This window comes from Sminthopsis crassicaudata, chromosome 2, assembly GCF_048593235.1.
Source record: "Sminthopsis crassicaudata isolate SCR6 chromosome 2, ASM4859323v1, whole genome shotgun sequence".
In the NCBI taxonomy this organism is placed as follows: domain Eukaryota; kingdom Metazoa; phylum Chordata; class Mammalia; order Dasyuromorphia; family Dasyuridae; genus Sminthopsis; species Sminthopsis crassicaudata.
The window spans coordinates 548,923,444-548,945,377 of NC_133618.1; the positions used below are offsets into that span (position 1 = coordinate 548,923,444).

At 33.8% G+C, this 21,934-nt stretch overlaps 1 protein-coding gene across 10 annotated transcripts in view; it reads left to right on the forward strand.

Annotated features, from left to right (window-relative positions):
- APBA2 (amyloid beta precursor protein binding family A member 2) overlaps nt 1-21,934 on the forward strand; it is a 384,993-nt gene that overhangs the window by 169,481 nt on the left and 193,578 nt on the right. For 6 of the 10 annotated variants that reach the window (XM_074294973.1, XM_074294972.1, XM_074294981.1 and 3 more), the window contains one exon: nt 2,100-2,155. The gene's annotated coding sequence lies outside the window, so the exon portion shown is untranslated. Of the gene's footprint in view, nt 1-2,099; nt 2,156-4,340; nt 4,420-21,934 lie in introns of all 10 variants that reach the window. The other 4 variants (XM_074294978.1, XM_074294979.1, XM_074294980.1 and 1 more) reach the window with 1 other exon arrangement.

Here is a 21,934-nt window from a genome sequence, read left to right on the forward strand (position 1 = left end):
TCCAGAAGTGAAATGGATTACCTAGGGAGTAAGTAGGTTAACTTTTTTTATGCTAAACCAATTGGAATTAAGTGATTTGCCCCGGGTCACACAGCCAGGAAGTATTAACAGAGACTATATTTGAACTCAGTTCCTCCGACTTCAGGGCTGGTGCTCTATCCACTGGGCCACTTAGCTGTTCCCAGTAGGTTAACTTTTATTTGAGATCCTCAAGGGAAAATTGAGGATGTTAAAGATTATAGAAGGATTTTTGGCTTGGTTCAGGCTATACTAAGTATATGCTAAGCTTCTGTCCAACTCTTGAGATTCATTGTCTCATGTTATGAATATGTTTATTCAAAGGGGATTTGTGAGTGAAAGATACATAAATAGCCAATAATGGAAGCTAAGGTATGCCTAATCTTTTAAGTCACCATCTAATGTAATTCTAGGGCAGCTAGATGACACAGTGGATAGAGTATTGGATTTGGATTCAGGAAGACCTGAGTTTAAATTCAGCTTCAAACACTTACTGGCTATATGACTCTGGGCAAATCACTTGACCCTATTTTCCTCAGTTTCCTCATCTGTATGAGCTGGAGAAGGAAATGGCAAACCACTTATTACCAAGAAAACCCCAAATGAGGTCACAGAGAATCAGACACAAGTGAAATAATTGAACGATAAGAGGAATATAAAACAATTTTCTTCTATAATATCCTTGTTGGGACATATGTTGAAAAAATAATATTAGGATGGAAAAGTGTGATTTTTATTCAATTTTGTAAATCTGTATTTCTCTGTAAGATAATATTTGGCTTATTTTTATTTATTATTCTATTGAGAACATGAAGTCATTTAAGATAGTATGATCCTATATAGGAAATATCTCAACAAGAAGATCTAAGTAAAGAGAGCAGCGGTTTTTACAGTATTGAAAATAAAGTTAATTTTTGGAAGTTAGTTGCTTTAGAGAGAAACATAGCATTGTTTTGTTGTGAGTCAGAGTAATAGGTGACTTTGCTTCTAAGATAAAATCTCGCTGAGGGAATTTAAGGAGCATAAATACATAATGCACAAAAAATCATCAGAAGCGGACGCTTTCTCAAAGTTGTTTTGTCTCCATAATCTTTAATGCTGTTTCTATGATTATGTGAAACTTACAAATACTTTAGAGCAGGTTTAAAATTTAATTGATATGTGACCACTTTCTTCAGTTACAAGATGAAATGCTCAATTTTTTTTTTCCTTGCCAAGAACAGTAAGGTTATGAGGAATTGTTTCCCTATAGTGACCAAGTCAGAATTGGCAAGTTTGAATGAATATCTCTGTGGGAGAAGTGACAGGTCTTAAGCATACTTTTTCCAAATGTGTAATAATTCATTTGCCAACCAGAAGGATGAGTCCTATGATTTTCTTTAGGACTTCATGAGAAAGACTTACTGCTAGTCACCAGAAATTTTTGAGAAAATTGAAATTTGGTATCTTTTTTCCTAAGTTTCTAGTTGCAAAAACCCATAGATGTGAGACAATATTTTCATACCCTGAAACATTCTATCAATACAATTTATTGTTATTAGCATCATTATTGTTGCTGCCATTTTGCCCAGACTTATAATTGGTTGCTTCCTTATATGTCAGTAGAATCAAATGTAATTCTGAGAGGGAAAGGAAGAAATGTCCCTCTGTGACTGCTAAGTGCCACTGAAAAATGTCAGAATATATTTAATCTCTTGAAAAAAAGTGACAAGATGACTTCATTCCTCATTTTCTCCCTCTCCTCCATATCTTGACAGTCCTGCAAAATAGAGTTTAGGCTTGGGGCATTAACTTCTGTTATTTTTGGAACATACATATTCATAAGGGTCCATTTTGATGCACAAATTCACTGGCAAATCAATGTTCTTAAGACAATATTATATGATAAATGGTTATAGAAACTTTTTTTATTATTATTAGTCCACAGTGATTTCTGTTCATCTCATTAGAATTTCTCATTTTAAAATAATTCAAAGCAATGACTTATTTAAATTTTCAAATTAAAATGTTCAGCTGATATTAAATATCCTATATCAGTATTCTAAAACGAAAGTAATTCTTTGTTTTAAAATTTCTTCCAGGAAGGTTTCATTGTCAAGAAATTTTTGAAGGCATTACCCACACTACTCAATTACAGGTAAGAAAGAAAGAAGATGGTTTCTTTGAAATGAAATTTCTTTTTTTATTCTTGATATGTTAGAAACTACTTATTAATTACTTTATTTGAATCATTTTGAACTTTATTATTATGGCAATATAATTTTCTGGACAGAGTAAAGATAGTTGGCATGTGGTTTAATATTTTTTTCTACTTGATAAAATGATTCATGGTTGTATTTTTATTTGATTAATTACAAAAATTAGGAGTATGGATTTGTAAGTCTTATTTGCAACTGCTATTGACTGACTTTATGATCACAGATTTCTCTTCTGTGTCTTAAGTCCTCTAATGGTAATTCATATAATCACATGTTTCTGTAATCTCCCCACCATATACCAAATGTGACTGAAATACAGCTTGTTTTTAGATGAAATAACCATTTGGAAACATTGCCCAACAGTTGTTTCAAAATAGTGGAGTGGACCACAAATTAAACTTAAAGTATATTTTGCTAGCTTTTGGTAGAATATCAAATTTGCTAAAAAAAATCTAGTTATCCTAAAATTATTGTGCTATAAACAAATATATATGAAATGCCAAGCAGTTGAATTGAAAGAGAGATTTTTCTTCTTAAAAGGGTAACAACCTCATCAGGAAAGGGGAATCTAATCTCTCCCATGAAATTATAAATACAGGCCTTTTGAGCCATATAAATTTAGAATAAATTGCTATCATTTTCTGTTCTAGAATTCTTTTCTCTTTAGTATTGTAATAAGAACAACTGTTGGATTAGAAATCAGGAGACAAGAGATTCTAGTCCTACATCTGTTATTAATTGGCTGTATGCCCTAGACTTGTGATATTGAACTCACATAATAGTGAGTCACTAAACATTAGTCAGGTGGCTAGGTAGTACAGGGGATAGAGTAGAGTCAGTACAGCTTCTCTTTCTAAGTTCAAATCTGGTCTCAGATACTGAGACCTAGTTGAGTGACCTTGAACAAGCCACTTAATCTTTTTTGCCCCAAATGGAGTCACAAAGAATTGGAGATGACTGAAATAATTGAACAACAGCAAAAATATTACAAAAGGATTGCTGCATGCCACATAATGACTTATTTAGTTAAATATTTACTAATTACATTTTAATCTGGGTTTGGGCAATACTTGGGAGTGTTTGGGGCTGTATGGGTTCCATAGACTTTATATTTGATGCTGCCTTTCTAAACCTCAATATCTTCATATGTAACATGAGTTTGTTAGTAAATTCCCTTCTAGCTCTAACATTCTGTAATTCATTTTTTCTCTCATTTTTCTTCTATTTCTTTATTTCTTGTTTTTCTCATTCTTTTTTTCTCTCTTTCTATATGCTTACTTTGTCATTAAGATAATTTTAAAAAGTAGTTTTTGTTCAAAGTCCTACTTTAACTTAAATGTCTGTAAGCCTTTTAAAAATCTTAACCCCAATATTTTATTCATGGAAACTGAAATTGAATATTGTCTTATTTGGTAGCTATATGAAACTTTTCTTTCTCTATAGGATTTTAGATCTTCAGTCCCTCTGTGTGATTATTTTCCTCTTTTGTATTAATTTTGAATTACTTTTTTAGAAGTACCAGTATGACTCTAGGTAGCACAGAAGCTATTAAAAATAAACAGAGAGGGAGCAGCTAGGTGGTGCAGTGGATAGAGCACCAGCCCAGAAGTCAGGATGACCTGCGTTCAAATGTTACCCCAGACACTTAACACTTCCTAGCTATGTGACCCTGGGTGAGTCCCAGTTGCTTCAGCAAACAAACAAATAAATATATAACCAGAGCTTAAGAAACTTTCTAAGGAAAATTGTGTACTCTGCATGGTAAAAAAACATAAGCGAAATAGCAAAACTTGCACAGTATCTCTTCAACAACTAGTAAACATGCAAACCTTTTAGGAAACTCAGTGATAGTGAGAACATGGTAAATAGCTTGTGTCACCTGCAGTTTCCTCTTCTAATATGAAAAATTAAGTGTCAAATATCTGCATGCAGTTCAATAGTATTTGGTGAGTTTGGTGATGGGAAGGATAAAATCTATTATTATAGTCTATCCCCTTCTCCAACTTCAGGCATATACATATTCCATTTCAATATTATACTGAAACACACAACTCTTTTCTTCTGAAGTTGCCATTCATTCCATAGGAATTGTAGTCTTATTTGTTTCCTCTTCATTATTTCTAGATTGTACTGTGATTTACGTGTAGAGGATCTGATTTCAGAGAAGAGGAAAGTAATAAGTAGCATTTTTGGCACTTTGTAGGTGAGAGAAACCTGATCTAAGTGTTAAAAACAATGTCCATAGTTCTCTTCCTGATTGACTTTGTTAGTTCATCAATATTCACAAGGAATATTTGATAAACTATTGAAGATTGAGTTGAATTACATGTACTATGTCACATGCCACCTGTCTTGCCTAGATTCATCTGATGAGTTAATCAGTTGGTTAGAATATCAGTAACCAGTGAATCCAATTTGAGGAGGAAGAGAGATGGTGAAATTTGGTGAATTTCTATTGGCTGCCAGGCAAATTTCTATATGAAAAATAACATTTGTTTACTTGTAGTGAGTTAATCTGATTTTTCTAGACCTACTTCATCTCCCTGGTTGGGAGTATTTATGCTATCATAGCCCAATTTGTCAGGAAAGTTTAAATTACATAGTTTTAATATGTAAACAAAGTTTCTAGAAAAAAATATTTGAGGAAAGAGACAATACTTAGTAGCTAAGACTGTCATGGAGGACTTCTCATAGGACATAGCTTGAGACCTGGGCCTCAAAGGAAAATGAGAATTCAGAGAGATAAGGAACGAAGACATTGCCAGTATAGAAAAAAGCTTGTGTAAGAAGATGGAGGCCAAGTGAGATATGATATTTGGGAAATAACTTGGAGTCTAATTTGGGACATGGGTTGTATTAAATAAAGCTAGAGATTCAATCCAGAGATTTATTAAGCATTTACTTTGTGCCAACTGAGAGCTGGCCTTGAAGATGGTAATACCTGCTTTTAATTCCCATCTCTCACACATGTTGACGGTATGATCCTAGGCAAGTCACAAGCTCCCCAATATAGCCAACAAACATTTAAGTACCTACTGTGTGCCAGGTACATACTAAATGGCAATTATACAAAGAAACTCAAAAAATTAGTCCTTGCCTTCAAATTTAAAGACAACATATAAAAAATTAAATGTGTACAAAATACACAAGAGTATATGAAAGAAGTTCTGAAAAGGGATGCCGTTTTTAGGTGGAGAGATAGGTGGGATTTGACTTATATCTTGAAAGATATCAGTGGAACCCTCAGGTTCTAGACAATTCTCAGTGTTCTAGGTAACTTATTTAATTTTTTGTATATTATTTTATTTTCCCCTAGTTACATATGAAAACAATTTTTAATGTTCATTTTTAAAACTTTGAGTTCCAGATTCTCTCCCTTTCTCCTTTTCTGCCCCCATAATGACAATGCAAGCAATTTAGTGTAGATTATACGTGTATAATCTTGCAAAACATTTCTATAACAATTATATTATGAAAAAATAGACCAAAAAACTGCTCAAGAAAAATAAACTTTAAAAAGTATGCTTCAGTTTTTCATTCAGACATCATCAGTTCTTTCTCTAATATAGAAATTATTTTTTCATCATAACTCCTTCAAATTTGTCTAGTTACGTTATTCATAGCTATCATCTTACAATATTGCTGTTACTTTGTACACAGTATATTTCACTTTGCATTAACTCACAGAAGTCTTTCCAGGTTTTTCTGAGAGCATCCTGCTGCTGATTTCTTATATCACAGTAGTATTTCACCATATTTACGTACCACCAATTAATTCAGCCATTCCCCAACAGATGGGCAACCCTTCAGTTTCCAGTTCTTTGCCCCCAAAAGAGCTGCTATAATATTTTGTACATATGGTTTCTTTTCCTTTTTGTTTTTTAATCTCTTTTGAGATATAGACCTAGTAGTGGATATGTTAGGTCAAAGAGTTATTTATAGCTTTATAGTCCTTTGGGCATAGTTCCAAATTGCTCTGCAGAATGGTTGAATCAGTTCACAAGTCTACCAACAGTACATTAATTTCTCATTTTTCCACATCCCCTCCAACATTTGTCATTTTCTTTTTTGTCTTATTAACCAATCTCATAGGTGTGAGGTAATACTTCAGAACTGTTTTAATTTGAATTTCTTAAATCAATAATGAGTTAGAACATTTTTTTACATGGATGTAGGAAGCTATGATTGCTTCATCTGAAAATTGTTCATATCTTTTGATCATTTATCAATTGGGTAATGGGTCTTACTTTTATAAATTTAACTCCATTCTCTATATGTTTGAGAAATTAAACCTTATCAGAGAAACTTCCTTCAAAATGTTTTCCCCCCACAATTATTCTTGCTAACAGTATTTCCCATTTATCATTTTCTCTGTCTCCTTTCACCCTATGCTTACTCAAAAATATTTTGCTTCTGACTATCCCCTCCCCTAATCTGCTCTTCTTTCTATCACCTCCCTCCCCATCCTTTTTCCTTCCTACTATTTTGGGGTATGATAAATTTTTATAATCATTTGAGTATATATGCTATTTCCTCTTAGAATCATTTCTGATGATAAGATTCACTCACTCTCTTTTCCTCCTCCTTCTTCTACTCCATTTTAAAGCTTTTTCTTGCCTCTTTTATGTGTCATAATTTACTCCATTCTACCTCTCCTTTTTCTTGTGTCTCAGTACACCCTACTCTGTCACTCTTAATTTTATTTTTTAGATATCATCTCTTCTTATTTAATTAGTACCTATGCCTTTTGTCTATATATAATTGTTTTAACTTCCCTAATAATGAGAAAATTTTTATGAGTTAGAAGTATCATCTTCTTATATTGGAATGTAAATAGTTTAATCTTATTAAGTCCCTTTCCTGTTTACCTTCTTATGTTTCTCTTGAGTCTTGTATTTGAAAAACAATATTTTTATTCAGCTCTGGTCTTTTCATCAAGAATTCTTGAAATTTCATTGAATTTCAATTTTTCCCCCTGAAGGATTGATTACACTCAATTTTGCTGGGTAGGTGATTCTTGACTGTAATACTACATCTTTTGCCCTCCAGAATATCATATTCCAAGCCCTTCAAATCACTAATGTAGAAGCTGTAAAATTTTGTGTTATCCTGACTGTGGCTCCAAGAAGGTGTTTCTTTCTAGCTGCTTTTTTTGCAGTGTTTTCTCCTTGACACAGGAGCTCTGGAATTTGACTATAATATTCCTCTGAATTTTCATTTTGGGATCTTTTCTCAGAAGTGATTGATGGATTTTTTTTAATTTTTATTTTACCTTCTTGTCATAGAATATTAGGGTAATTTTCTTTGACGATTTCTTGAAGGATAATGTTTGGGTTCTATTTTTGGTCATGGCTTTCAGTTAGTCCAACAATTTTTAAATTGTCTCTCCTGTGTCTACTTTTTAGGTCAGTTTTTTTTAATGGGATATTTCATTGTCTTTTATTTTTTTCATTCTTTTGGTTTTGTTTTATTATTTCTTAATTTCTCATAAAGTGATTAGTTTCCATTTTCTCTTTTCTAATTTTTAAGGAATTATTTTCTTCAGTGAGCTTTTCCATCTTTTTTTTCCATTAGTACAATTTTACTTTTTAAAGTTTTTCTTTAATGAATTTTTGTATATCTCTTTCCTCTTGGCCAGTTCTACTTTTCAAGGCATTCTTCTCCTCATTGACTTTTTGTACTTCTTTTACAACGTGGCTTAGTTTGTTTTTAAGGTATTATTTTCTTCAGTATTTTTCATCCCCTTTACCAATATAACTTGTTTTTCATGATTTTTTTTTTTGCATCCCTTATTTCTCTTCTCAATTTTTCCTCTTCTTTTCTTACTTGATTTTCAAATTCCTTTTTGACATCTTCATGGCCTGAGACCAATTCATATTTTTCTTGGAGGTTTTGGTTGTGGGACCTTTAACTTTGTTATGTTCTACTCAGAATCTTCTGAGAATCTTTTCCTGTTGTTTACTTATTTCCCCAGCCTATTACTTGTCTTTTAACTCTTTATCAAAATAAGGCTCTGCTTCCAGAATGGAGGGAGCACTGTCCAAAGCTTCAGAGTTTTCGCAGCTATTTTCAGAGATATTTCTAGAGACCTGTAAGTTTTCAGTTCTTTCATGGGGTTAGATCTAAGGAAAGGTATGCTTATTACTCTCCAGACTATGCTCTGATCTGAATGACCAAAAGTACTCTTTGTTGGACTTGGAACTGTTTGGAAGATAATCTTCAATTGTGGCTACAAGCTGTGATGTTCCAGAGATGTGTCTAGGCCTGGGACTCTCATCTAGGGTTTTTGACCCTGGTCTGAGTATGAGTAAAGCAGTAGAGTCTTGCTTCAGTGCTGTTTGATTTCCTTGCTGTCTATGGACTGAGAGCTCTGGAAGCTGTCTGCTGACATGAATTCAGTGACATGGGGCCTTTTCCTGGTTTGCTCGGGTCAGGGCTATGGGTGCAGCTTGTGCTGGACTGTGGTCCACTTTCACCTTGGTGCAACAGACCTTTCTTGCCAACCTTCCATTTTATCCTATGCTGGAAAATTGCTTTGCTCCACCTTTTTGTGGGTTCTGCTGCTTTAGCATTTGTTTGGAGCCATTATTTTAAGATATTTGAAGGGAAATTAAAGAATTTAAGGCAAGTAGCTGCCTTTATTCTTCTATCTTGGCTCTGCTTTAGGTAATTTTCTATGAGTATAATTTGCAAAGAAGGGATCAAACTGTACTGGTAAAGAAGGGACTTCCTCAGCTAGGAATTCTCTGTAACAAAGAAATCATAAGTACAAGCCATTCTCTATGTGTCAGGCACTATGTTGATACCAGGATAAAGACAAAAATAAAACAGTCTTTAACCTTACATTCTGTTGGGAGTGTGGTGAGGCAGACAACATGAACATGGGAGAGCATATAACAGTACATATAGAGTATTGGTGGGAATGAGGGGCAGAATCAGGGAGAAAGTGGCATCCTAAAGAGGGGGATGGCAGGGAGTCAATGGAATATAGGCCTTAAAGATAACTTGACAGAGAACTCCTGATTCTTTTATTTGATTAATTTGTTTTTCTTTTTTTGGGAAAACAAATATAATCCCATTGGTTCAAATATAGAAGAGCTATAAATATTAGGTAGTTGCTTGTTGTTTTTAAGTATTTTTGTAAACCTTAAAGTGATGTAAAGCCTTAAAGCCTTAAATGTGAATTAGTATTATTTAAAAATTAAATCTGATAACACTCCTTCTATAAAATAATGAGATGCCCTGAAGCTTGGAGTTTTTAATCTGAGCCTTTGACATAAACTTAATGGGAGGAACTGGTTTCTGCTACTTTTGGGAACACCATTGAGAATATTGTGGGCAAATAGCCCTGGGAGACTTGAAAGTATTTACAGGAAAGAGACTGAGCAGGTGGAAAGATGGGGGTAGCAGAGTGGAGGGAGCTCTCTGAATCTCCATTTAGAAGTCTCATTAAGTTTTCTTTCTTTTTTTCCAAATGCTCTGATCTGGAATAGACGTTGAGCCATGTAGAGAGCAAGTACAGGCTGCTGAGGGGGGTTGCTAAGTAACAGTTGTATTTAACTCACCTTAGAGTAACACAAGCCATATTCTTGGTAGACAAAAAGCTCAAGGGAGGAGGAGACAATTTCACAAGGTGTTTCATGTGATAGAGTATTCCTACCTCCCCACCCCCATTCTACAGTACATTTTCCAAATTTCTCTTTATTGAAAACCAAATAAATTCCCTCCATATTTTAAGTCCTCTTATTATCGGGATAAAATGGTGTTTCAAATTTTCACTTATTAAAACTGGTTTGAAGATAAGATTTCTTTCTTTCTTTTTTTTTTTTTTTTTTTTTTTTTTTTGGTAATTTCCATGATTCTTAGTATAAGAAGTTAGAATTTCAAAACAGGAAGGACATCTGGCTCAACTCCACTATGGACTTATGCCCAAGAGAGTTAAAGGACTAGCCAGGCACCTACTTCTCATCAGATAAAGTAAACAGGAATATGGAATGTTTTACATATTCTGATATGGATCAAATATTAATTTGTTTTTCTTGATTATATTTCATATAAGGAAAGGACCAAGGAATGGTTAAACCAGTAAAAAGTGAGAGTAGTATCAAAAACAATAATCAATAAAATATTTTAAAAATTAAGAGATTTGCCCAACTTTAAACAGACAATTAGTGATTTAGAAATCAAGTCACTGGATTTCCAGTCTTGTGCCTTTCTCTATATCATGCTGTTTTCCAAAGTTATTGCATCTCAGCGGTACTAGCAATAGATTGAGAGCCAAATTAGGTCCAAAGAGTTGAACTTGGAAGCAAGTTTCTATTTCTTTGAGAAAATGGTGTTTGTTAACATTCTGACAGTTAACTCCTGAGATGGTACCAGTGATGATTTGGATTCTACATTGATGGGTCTATTTCAAGAGGAGATTGGTAAAGTAAAATATCCTTCAGAATAAGAGGCATAATTGGTTCTCAGAGACTAGATTCTTTTGGCTTAACAACATGGCTGTAATGGGTACTACCGTTCCTATTAGACATTAAGCATTTTGGTTGAATTGATTGTTATAATTTGTAATTTTTTGAATTAAGATTGGAGACATAAGCACAGATTTCATTATATAACAGGTTTTTTTATTATAATGGTTTCATTTTAAAATGCTTTCTCTGGAGGTATGCGAGATATTTGAAAAGCTAATAAAGCAATCAAATGTTTGCATGCCTACTTTAGGAAAAGGACTATGTTAGATGCTATCAGGGATGTAGAGATGTTTCTATAGTTGGAGAGACAAGATATAAATTAATGAAAAGTTAATAAACCAGAGTTAATAAGAAAGATGGAAATACAAGAGATGTAACAAGACAGTATATAATTAATAGCATAAGTGGTAGTATAATAAATTAATAATTTGAGCCTAGAGCAGAGAAGAATAATTGTGGGATTTCCTTTTCAGTATTAGTTGTATTTTTTAATCCCTATTTTCTCCGAAATCATCCCTTATACTACATGATTTGGCTGTTCCCCAATTATATATTATATAATCTAGTTATTCCCTAATTGATGAGCATATTTTAGATTACAATTGTTTTCAATCACAACAAAAGCTCCAAATATTTTTTAATATTCATGGAGGTGTGTTTTTTCTTAGAATTAATACTTATCTTAAGGCAACCTAATTCTTCTTTTTCCCATGTTCCCTTTCCCTCCCATTTCTCTGAGTGAAATGTATTTCTGTAACCATCTGTGTGCTTATGTATTTATTCTTCTGTTAATCAGTTAAGTAAGTTAAAATATCAATCCTTCCTCCTTGTTTATACAGATTTCTCCTTGTGATACTCTGATCATATGAGAGAATTTTCCCTAGTCTTCTCTTTTCTTCTATTCTCCCATCCCCTGACCCAATGTATTCCTTTCCCTTCACTTTCTGTCCTTTTAAGAACATAAAGACATAACAGAACCATTTTTAGGCCTTTTGTCTAATTGAAGCTTCCTTTCTCAATCCTGATGATCATTGGGTTCAGAAGGAATATATATTACCTCACCATGTTAGAATATAAAAATATAAGCAATTTATCTTTTAGTTCTTTGTTTAGTTCTTTAGTTCTTATTTTTCTCTTAACTCTGTAGTTTGAACTTCAAAGGTTTTACACAGCTGGGGTCTTTCATCATATTTTCCTGTGTATATGTGTGTGGGGTGGGGAGGGGAGGAGGGAAAGAGGAAGGGGGAAGGGGGGAGGAGGATAATGGCATTCAGATAATATGATGATTCTTAATTTTTTTTCTTTTGATTTGTTTTCCAGGTTAGTTTTTTTTTTCATTATGTTATCTTATACTTTCTTCTATTTTTTTATTCTGTCAATTTTGTTTTTAATATTTCTTATTGAGTCATGGAGTCATTTGCTTCTATTTGGTCCATTCTGATTCTCAGTGGCTTTGTGGTTTGGCAAGGTTTTATACTTCTTGTGCCAAAATGTTAATTTCCTTTTAATATTTTCCCTATGGCTCTTATTTATTTTTCAGTATTTTCCTCTAACATATTCATTTCATCATGTTTAGTATCTTTAAAGAAAAATGTCTGCTTCATTTCATATAGGAAATCTAATTTAATTTCTGCCTATGCTGTTTTTTTTAGACCTGACTTGTATATATTTTATTTTTTATTTTTATTTTTTTATTTATAATTTTTGACAGTATATATGCATGAGTAATTTTTTATAATATTATCCCTTGTATTCATTTTCCCAAATTTTCCCCTCCCTCCTTTTGTTCCCTCCCCTTGATTTCAGGCAATCCCATACATTTTACATGTGTTACAATATAACCTAGATACAATATATGTGTGTAAATAACATTTTCTTGTTGCACATTAAGTATTAGATTCCGAAGGTATAAGTAACCTGGGTAGATAGACAGTAGTGCTAACAATTTACATTCACTTCCCAGTGTTCCTTCTCTGGGTGTAGTTATTTCTGTCCATCATTGATCAACTGGAAGTGAGTTGGATCTTCTTTATGTTATTTTAGTCATTTTCTTATTCTGGATTTGGATCTTGAGAATGCCTATTACCATATCTTTTCATTGCAGAATTTTTTTGGGGGGGTGTTTGCTTATTCTTCCAGCTTGTTTCCTGTTAAGGCCTTTTCTGACTGGAAGGTGTAAGTTTATTTTATTGTTGTTTTCTTGGGGATATTGTGAACATAAGCTATTGTAGGTTCACAGGGATAGCTTTTGGGGCAACTAGGTGGCACAGAAGGCTGGCCTCAGAATCAGGAAGACTGAGTAGCTATATGATCCTGGAAAAGTCACCCCCATTTGCCTCAGTTTTCTCATGTATAAAATGATCTGAAGAAGGAAAAGGCAAACCACTTAGGTATCTTTGCTAAGAAAACTCCAAAGAAGAGTAGGTCACAATTAAAAAAAATAATTGAACATCAACACCAATTGGGACAGTTTAGGCTGGGGTATTCTGAAATGTTCTCATGCAAGAAGAAATCTTGTAGCCTCCTGGTTTTAGTTCTGTAGGTTTGACCTGGACATCAATCTAAACAACAGCATACAGCTGCTGGATTCAGCCACTATTAACCACCTGGGAAGTTTTACTGGTTTATTGTCATAGAAATGTATGGCTTCCCTTTCGTCTGGGATTCCTGCCTTGGTTATTCTGCTATAAGCTTCAAACTGGGCTAGAAATTGAAAATGAGAACCTATACTGTTCCTGGGATTTGAGCCATGCAGCTGCTGATTGCCTCTGAACTTCCTCCTTGCTCATCACCCAGGGTGGGGCCCAAGATGACTCCTTTATCCCTTACTATATGTCTTGAATATATTTTCTTTTGTCCTCTGACACCAAATATTTGGTCATCCTGGTTGGAGGCCTTTATTAACCAATACTTGCACTATTGAATTAGCCTCCTTGGTGGTTTGCCTGCCTCTGTCCAATTCATCCTTCACTCAACTATCAGATTAGTTTTTCTGATTATATTACCTCTCTCAGTCTCTATTAAACAAACTCTAATGGCTCCCTACCTCCAAGACTAAACATAAAATTCTGTGTTCAGCTTTTAAAGCCTTTTATAACCTGAATCCTTCCTACCTTTCTCAGGGTTCTTATACATTACTGCCATGTACTCCATGAAACAATGACACTGGTCTTCTTGCTGGTAATCACACAGAACATGCCATCTCCAGATTCTGAGATTTTTCACTGGCTATTAGCATTTGTGGAACTCAAAGGCTCATATTCAATAAAGAGCCTTGCCCAGTACTTCTTAATTTTAGTGCCTTCCTGCTGAGACAAAATTATTCTTTAAGTATCTTGTTTCTACATAATTGTTTACATATTGTCTCTCATTAGACTCTGAACTCCTTGAGAGCAGGAATTTTATATTGCCTTTCTTGTTATGCCCATGGCTTAGCACAATGCTTGTCACACAATAATTGCTTTATAAATACTAGCTGACTGACTGGACTAAGAAATTTTGGAAGAAGAGGGACTTAAATTTAGCTTTGGTTGATAGATAGATTTGTCTAAAGAAAGATGAAGGCAAAGGATACTTCAGTGGGGAAAAGCATAGCTATTGCTTCAAAGGTAGATTTAAGCCAAGTTGCAAAGATACTTAAATGGGAGTTTGAACTTTTTGTGGTACTAAGAGGCATTAAAGGTATTTGAGCAAAAGAGTAACATAGAGGTATTTTAGGAAAAATTTTCTACCTGTGATGTGCAAAGTGGTTAGGTTGTGGAAAACTGGAGAATGAGACTAATTGGAACTCTTGTAGTAAATAACCTGAGCAAGAGAATGATAGGCTCTTGAAAGAGGATGGTGGCTATGGGAATGGAAAAGAAAAAAAAATGGATGTGTGAGAAGAATAAATCAAGATTCAGTAATTTGTTGGTTGCAAGGAAAAGGGGAGAGGGAGGATTAAAAAATGATTCTTAAGTTTGGAACAGGGTAACTAGAGGAATGATACTACTATTTATTAATAGAAATAAGGAAATTAGAGAGTGGATCCAGTTTGGTCAGTAACTTGATTTGGTTTTAGGCTTTGGGTTTGAGAATATCCAACTGGAAATTTTTAAACCAATAATTGGACACATGGGACTAGAGACTGAGGGGAAAAGGAACTGCAACTGCGCACTTGGAAACCATCCAAATCCTTACTATTTTCTGTCAATAAGGTCACAATTCTCATAGACTCTGCTTGCAAACCTTGATGGTATCCTTAACCCTTTTTCTCTCCCAGTAAACTTCTTATCCTTTTACACTCTTTCCCTTTTTTCCTTATTCCTTTGCTTATCCTGCTCACCTTGAATCTTTTCCATTAGAAATCTCTAATTCCTATCCATCATTCAATGTCCAGAACTATGAAGTCTTGATGAAAACAACGTGATGAAATGGATATGGGTCCAGAGGAGATGGGTTTAAGCCCTGGAGAGGAAATTGAGTGTATGTATATATATATACACCAAATATTTGAGAAAATTGAAGGTATTAAATGGCTGGGAAGAAATACGAAGCTAGTTGAACCTTGGACAACAGATCTAATGACTTTTTTCCCCAACATAAGGAAGACCTGGGCAGATTTCAAGTCAGATAGCAAGATAAGAGAAAAGAATGAAAAAGCTAGAAAAGGAAGGAATAATAGAGGGGAAAAAGTGGGGAAAAGTAGTTTGTGGGCTTTCTTTAGTATGGTTCAGGTGACAGCTGAAGAGAGAGAGAGTGATTTTCATGGTAGTGGTAGAAGAGGAGATATGAACAGAAATAGAACAGCAATTTACATAATAACAATATTGTAAAAATATACAACTTTGAAAAATTTTGAGAACTATGATAAGTATGATAATCATTCACAATTCTAGAGAATCAGTGATGAAGTATGGTATCCATTACAGAGAAATGGTAGATTTAAGATTATTCAATTACTTCAATCTTGCCTAACTCTTCAGGACTCTATGCTTGGCCATTTCCTTTTCCAGCTCATTTTATAGATGAAGAAACTGAGGCAAACAGAATTAAGTGACTTGTGTAGGATCACACAGCTAGGAAGTATCTGAAGCCAGATTTGAACTCAGGAATATATCTTTCTGACTCCAGGCCTAGTATCACCTAGCTGCTCCAGATTTAGATGTGTGTTAATGTATATGTACATTTGTACACACACACACATACATATACACACACAAATGTATTATATATGTAAATTTAAGGCACAAAATTATATGTGTACACTGGAGATAGAGCACTACTATTGGCTACAAGAAGAGATAGGTCAAGTCCAGACTGACTCATACCAGCAACGTAATCTCTCGATGCTTTAGACAACTCTCTAAGACTATAAACTACGGAGAATATGATGATCTATGATCATAGAGGGAATTTACTCAACAGATATCAATATTTGTCCAGCTCCTATCCTTACTAAATGCAGAAAATAAAGGAAAAGCTAATTGAATCATGACTAACATTAATAGGCATGTATTCATTCCCTTTGGACTGTACTACATTGTTCTAGGCCTCTCTATTCGACAAGGGTTACGTAACTTTAGAGAGCATTATCTTTAGGAAATACTCTATAATTTAATAAGCATTCTCTGTTAGAAGTTTTTCTCATCTTTTCAACTTTATCTTTGGTTTAAAAAATCTATATTAAAGCAGAAATATTGCTTGCTGCTTACATTAACTAAATACTTAAAGACTCTAAGTGTTTGCTTACTTTTTTGTTGACTCATTGTTTGAAGCTGCTTATCTAATGTTCTTTTGTGGGGAGAAAATGACTCATTTCTTTCACTTATTAAGTCTGTGTCAGTTCTGCATTTGGATTAATTTGATTACTTGTAAATTTTTACTGATCATACTAGTAGTCTTCATTTCTTGAAACTGGCCTTGGATTGAGACTATTTCTGACCCCCCTCCATTTCCTCACCCCTTTTTATAAGTGGTGTTTCATAAAACCTTTGAGAGAAACTGAATAATCAAGATATCAACTACTATTAAACTGAAAGTATGAAATTCCTGAGCATTCTCCTCTAACTTAATGGAATTTGACAGATGAAGATAAAAATGTAAACATTTTACTGAAATCTACTCTAATTAAATGGAAGAGTTCTTCAGAAGCCTCCAGTGCAGGTCTTGCACTTAGAGTAACTACATTCAATTAAAAAAAAAACACACAACAATATAGCTTTAAAATATCCTCAGCCTTCTTCAGTTTAAAACATCAAACCAGTTAATTTTAAACTATAAAACTAACAGTTTGGAGCAGGGCTAGGATGACTTACAAAAAACAAAAAGTTTCAAAAATGGAGGTAAGATTTTTTTAGAAAAAAAGTATTCCTATAAATTAAAATGGAATTCAAATCATTAAAGAAGCTCAAACTTCAAGCATTTACCACAGTAAATTCACCAAATTCAGCCCTCTAGGAATTGTCTATTAATGAAATTGGCTCCTTGAATCTATTCCTAATGAAAAAACGATCGTAACTGCATGCAGATAGACTCCATTTAAGCCTTAAGATCCAATTATGTACTGCCAGAATTTTTTAAGCCTAAAAACATCAATTGGAATATTTTTCCAATCTAAAAATTCAGTTAAAATACCACAGTCCAGTTCTTTACATCAGATAGTGTGCTTGTTTTTTTTTTTTAATATCCTTTGCTTTAGCTGATTAGAAATATATAATATGCTGAGTGTGTCATTTAAGTGAATGCACTCATTACTATTCCCTTCAAAGAGGCATATTTCTTTCCTCAGAGAAAAAAAGGAAATGAGATGGGTATTTCTGTATACCAATTATGCCAGAGTAAATCACTGGCACCAGATCTACACAAAACAAAGGGGAAGCCAGAGGTTCACTTTCCACTGCAAGTCTAAAAGTCTGCAATTTTCAGAATACTTTGACTTTTGTTTATCCCATGCCTTCATCAATATTTTCAGAAATTATGTAGCATCATTCATATATTATTCTCTACCAATTCAGCTTACAATTCTTCTTTTGCTTAGTTCAGAGATTCCTAACTTGTATAGTAATGAACTCCCTTTATCAGTCCCATGAAACCTATTGATCCCTTCTCAGAAGGTTTTGAAATTCATGAGAGAGCATGCATAGGATTAAGAGAAAACCACATATATCAAAATACAGTTATCCATATGTTTAAAAAACAAACAAGTTCATTGCCCTCCCACTTCTATGCTTAGATTATTGATTCCCAGCTTTAGTCTATAGTTTTGATAAATTATTGTGATTTTAAAACAAATTCTTATCACCCATTGGTGATGAATCTCTGAATTTTTCCAGGCTGATTCTTAGACAATGGACACATAGTCCCACACTCAAATCTGTTCTACCTTGACAAGACCATCCAGAATTTGTGCTTGCTCCATTGTGCTTTTCTTTGAGAACCCAGGGCCACCTTCACCTCATGGTAAAACCTCATATGACTTCAATGAAAGCATCGATGCATGTTTTATACTGGTTAAGTCTTGCTGGTCAATAGCTATGCCTCAGTTTTTTTCCTAATAAAGAAAAAGATAATTTATAGATGGTAGAAAATCAGTTTTCATGAATTAGATATTGATTGAGTTAATATCATCTAAAGTTTATATTAATAGGATCATTTATTTACTGAGTTCAAAAGGATCTATGAGTTCATCAGATCAATGCCTTTGATTTTACATATCAGGATACTGAAATCCAGTAGATAACTGCATTTGGTCTAGATTATATAAATTAATGGCAGAACTGAGAGTAAAACCCAGGTCCTTTGCTATACAAGTCTTTTGATTCCTAGTCCTTATGCTTTTTTCTCTGAATTGTTCTCTTTTGAACTACTCTAGTCTCTCACAGTTTAGTGTTTATATCCTGTATTGCTTTCTCTTACTTCATGTTTTGTCTGAGTAGCTGCTAAGATCCCTGCCCACAGGAAAGAAAAGATTTCTTATACTTTTCTACTCCTAATAATGCTTAGCACAGTACTTCTGCACCTAGTAGGGACTTGGTGGTTTACTCTCTGTTGCTTTTAGTAGAAGAAAAGGGATGATGTATAGATTTGGCCAGTTTCAAATACTTTTTTTAAAATAGGCTTTTCTTGACACCATGCAAGGTGTCATCAAGGTAAGATACAGATCAGGAAAGGAAAAAAAAATAATGACTTTTTTTTTTAAAAGATGAAAAATGTGTTGAGAAAACATTTGTAGATTCTACTAAGTTAATCTCCTAACTTATTGATTATATTGAAAGAAGTTATCAAGTTCCTCCTGAGTTTATTGCTGAAGTTACATTCAGACCAAGACAATCACACTTCAATACTGTTATATACCATTTGATTAGGAGCTGTTCTTTGGGAATTTGAGTAACTCACACATGCCTTAGACGCCTCCAGTGAGAAGTTGTTGCCTCCATTTCAGAACATCAGAGAAGCACTACACTTTGAAGGGGGACATGCTGGACAATTTCCAAGATACAGGCAGTCCAACAAAATAAGCCCTATACCTGATGAAGGAAGCTGAGAAGCTTGCAGAAACAGCCGAATAATAGCTAAATACCTTGTTTAGCTTGAGAGCCAGAGAGATGGGAGCTGGCTAAGTTTGGAATGTGCATTATCCCTGCTTATTTTTATTGACAAACAAAATTACATAAGAACTATAGGTTGAAAACTTGGATTTAAGGAAGACTCTTTATAATAGGAACTGTCAGGCAAGTCACTTAATCATTCCCTAAATTGTAAAATGACTGGACCAGATGATGCCTGTTTTTTTCTAGCTCTAACATTCTATGACTTTAAAAAGTAAAATATCATGATTAATCATTATTAGATTTTCAGAGTTCTTTTTAGTCTTTTCATATTTTTATTTGTCTGAGAACACTGTAATATGGAGAAGGCAAATATTATTAATTTTATTTTAGAGATGGACAAAAATGTGATGCAAAGAGAACTCTAGGGGCAGTGGCAATATAGCTAATAAGTTTCATGACTGTTTTTGTAATGCTTTGAAAAACTATATAATAATGTCAAAAAGTAATTTAAGTAGTATTATTACAATTATTTTCATTCCAAAAATATTTATCACATTAAATAATAATAATTTCATTGTGTATTTTAAAAATATTACCCAAAGTTTATTTTGTGTTGAAGCTATAGAATTAATACACTTAAAGTAAATTATCTGGCATTTTATAAATAAACATAATTATCAAATTAGTTTGTCCAAAAGTCTTGCTCTATCAGGCTGTTTCAGGGGAAAATCACCTGGATAAGTCTATTTATAAGAAAAATGTTATATTCCTCTCCTCTTACCTTCCTTATTACAGAAGAGAGCAACTCTATCCTCCCAATCCCTCAGACTCACAAAGTAGGAGTCATGCTTGAGTCCTCTCCCACTCCCCCACCCAATCCAATCTTATAACAAGGCCTGTTTTACCTTTGCAACATTTCATTTTTACAACATTTCACCTTTGCAACATCTTTTATAGGTGCCCCCTTCTCTCCTCTGAAACTACTACTATTGAAATAAAACTCTCATCACAAGGTAAACATCACCTTGTGTCTAGACTGTTGTAATAACCTACTAGTGGGTCTTCCTGCCTCAAGTCTTTCCCTATTCCAATCTGTTTTCCATTTGGCCACTAAAGTGATTTTCTTAAAGTTTAGGTCCAATTATGTCACAGCCCTACTCAATAACTCCAGTGACTCCCCATGGCTTCCAAGAACAAATACAAAATCTTCTGCTTGGCCTTGAAAACCATAGTACTTTTAGTGAGTGACATTGGCCTCCTGGCTACTCCATGAACAAGATACTTCCATGTTGGATGTCTTTGGCTCTCTCTCATGCCTAGAATGTTCTCCTTCTTCCTACTGGTTTATCTGGCTCTCTTTAAATTCCAGCTAAGATCTCACCTATTATAGGAAACCTTTTCCAATTCTTTTTTGATTCTAGTGCTTTCTCTCTTTTATTTCCTTTTATTCTGTATATAGCTTGTTTGTATATATTTATTTGCTTCTTTTCTCTTCCCCTTAAATTGTCGGCTCCTTGAGGGCAGAAACTGTTCTTTGCCTCTTTATGTCTCTCTGACATTTAGCATAGTTCTGTTACATAGCAGATTCATAATAGAAAATTATTGAATGACTTAATGATACTAGCTTAGGGATTGTTGATATAGTTGTGATATTAGCACAGCTCAAACAGGAACAATGAGAATATTTCCACTCATTTTGGCTTTTGCTTCTGTCAAGAGCATTCTGCAGTTATATTTAACTGAGTATTACTTGTTAGGTTAGTGTCCTGATACTTTATGCCTTTTTGAATAGAATTTCTCTTTCTATTATTATCTCTTTTTATTGTTAGTACTTTATAGGAATGCTAATTGCTGTAGAAAATTTATTTTTGTATATTTCTACTCTATTGAAATTATTAATTGACTTGATCCATTTCTTCAGAGCTTTTCTGATGTTTTTTAAGTAAACCATCAAATGATTTGCAAACAGGAAATTTCCCCCCCTTATTGATGCTTTTAATTCTTTCTCATCTTGTTACTTTACATTTCTGATATATGAAAGGAGGATAAACTTCTTACAAATCGTGCAAGCTTGTATAAATCATATCAATTTGGTAGTGAGAGACTAACTATGATAGAACTGCCAGTTGCTATAGAAAAGTAACTACTACTTATTAGTTATTAGTGGCTTATTATTATAGACTTATTAGTGACTGATATTTTTACACTGAAAAGCTCAGGTCTGAGTGAACAATTAACCAGGTATATAAATCATAACCCCTTTCCCTACCTTAGATTATATTGGAATAAGGAGGAGTAGAAAAGGACCCGGGAGGAAGACTGCAAGCTGTGGTTATTAAGTTATGTTAGCACTTGCATCACAGCAGAGCCTAGGTTTCTTGCTGTGTGACTTAATGAAAGCAGGCATTTAGTCCACAAGAGAATCTGCCTGCCCATATTTCTCTGAAAGATTTCATGTTACATGGGGCATCTCACTAAGAGGTATCTTGTATTCTTTTAAAAATCTCCCTGTTTACTCTCTGGGAAACCTCATGAAATGTAGGAAAGTCATTTGTAGATTTTATGTTTTGGCTACCCTCAATAGAAAGCAAGAATAACTGATCAGTGATTAGAATGGAGATATACATGTATTTTTAATAAAATAGGCATTTTTAAAAGTGAGTACTGTGTGCTAGGTACTCTCCTAAGTGCTAGGAATGCAAAGGCAAAAACC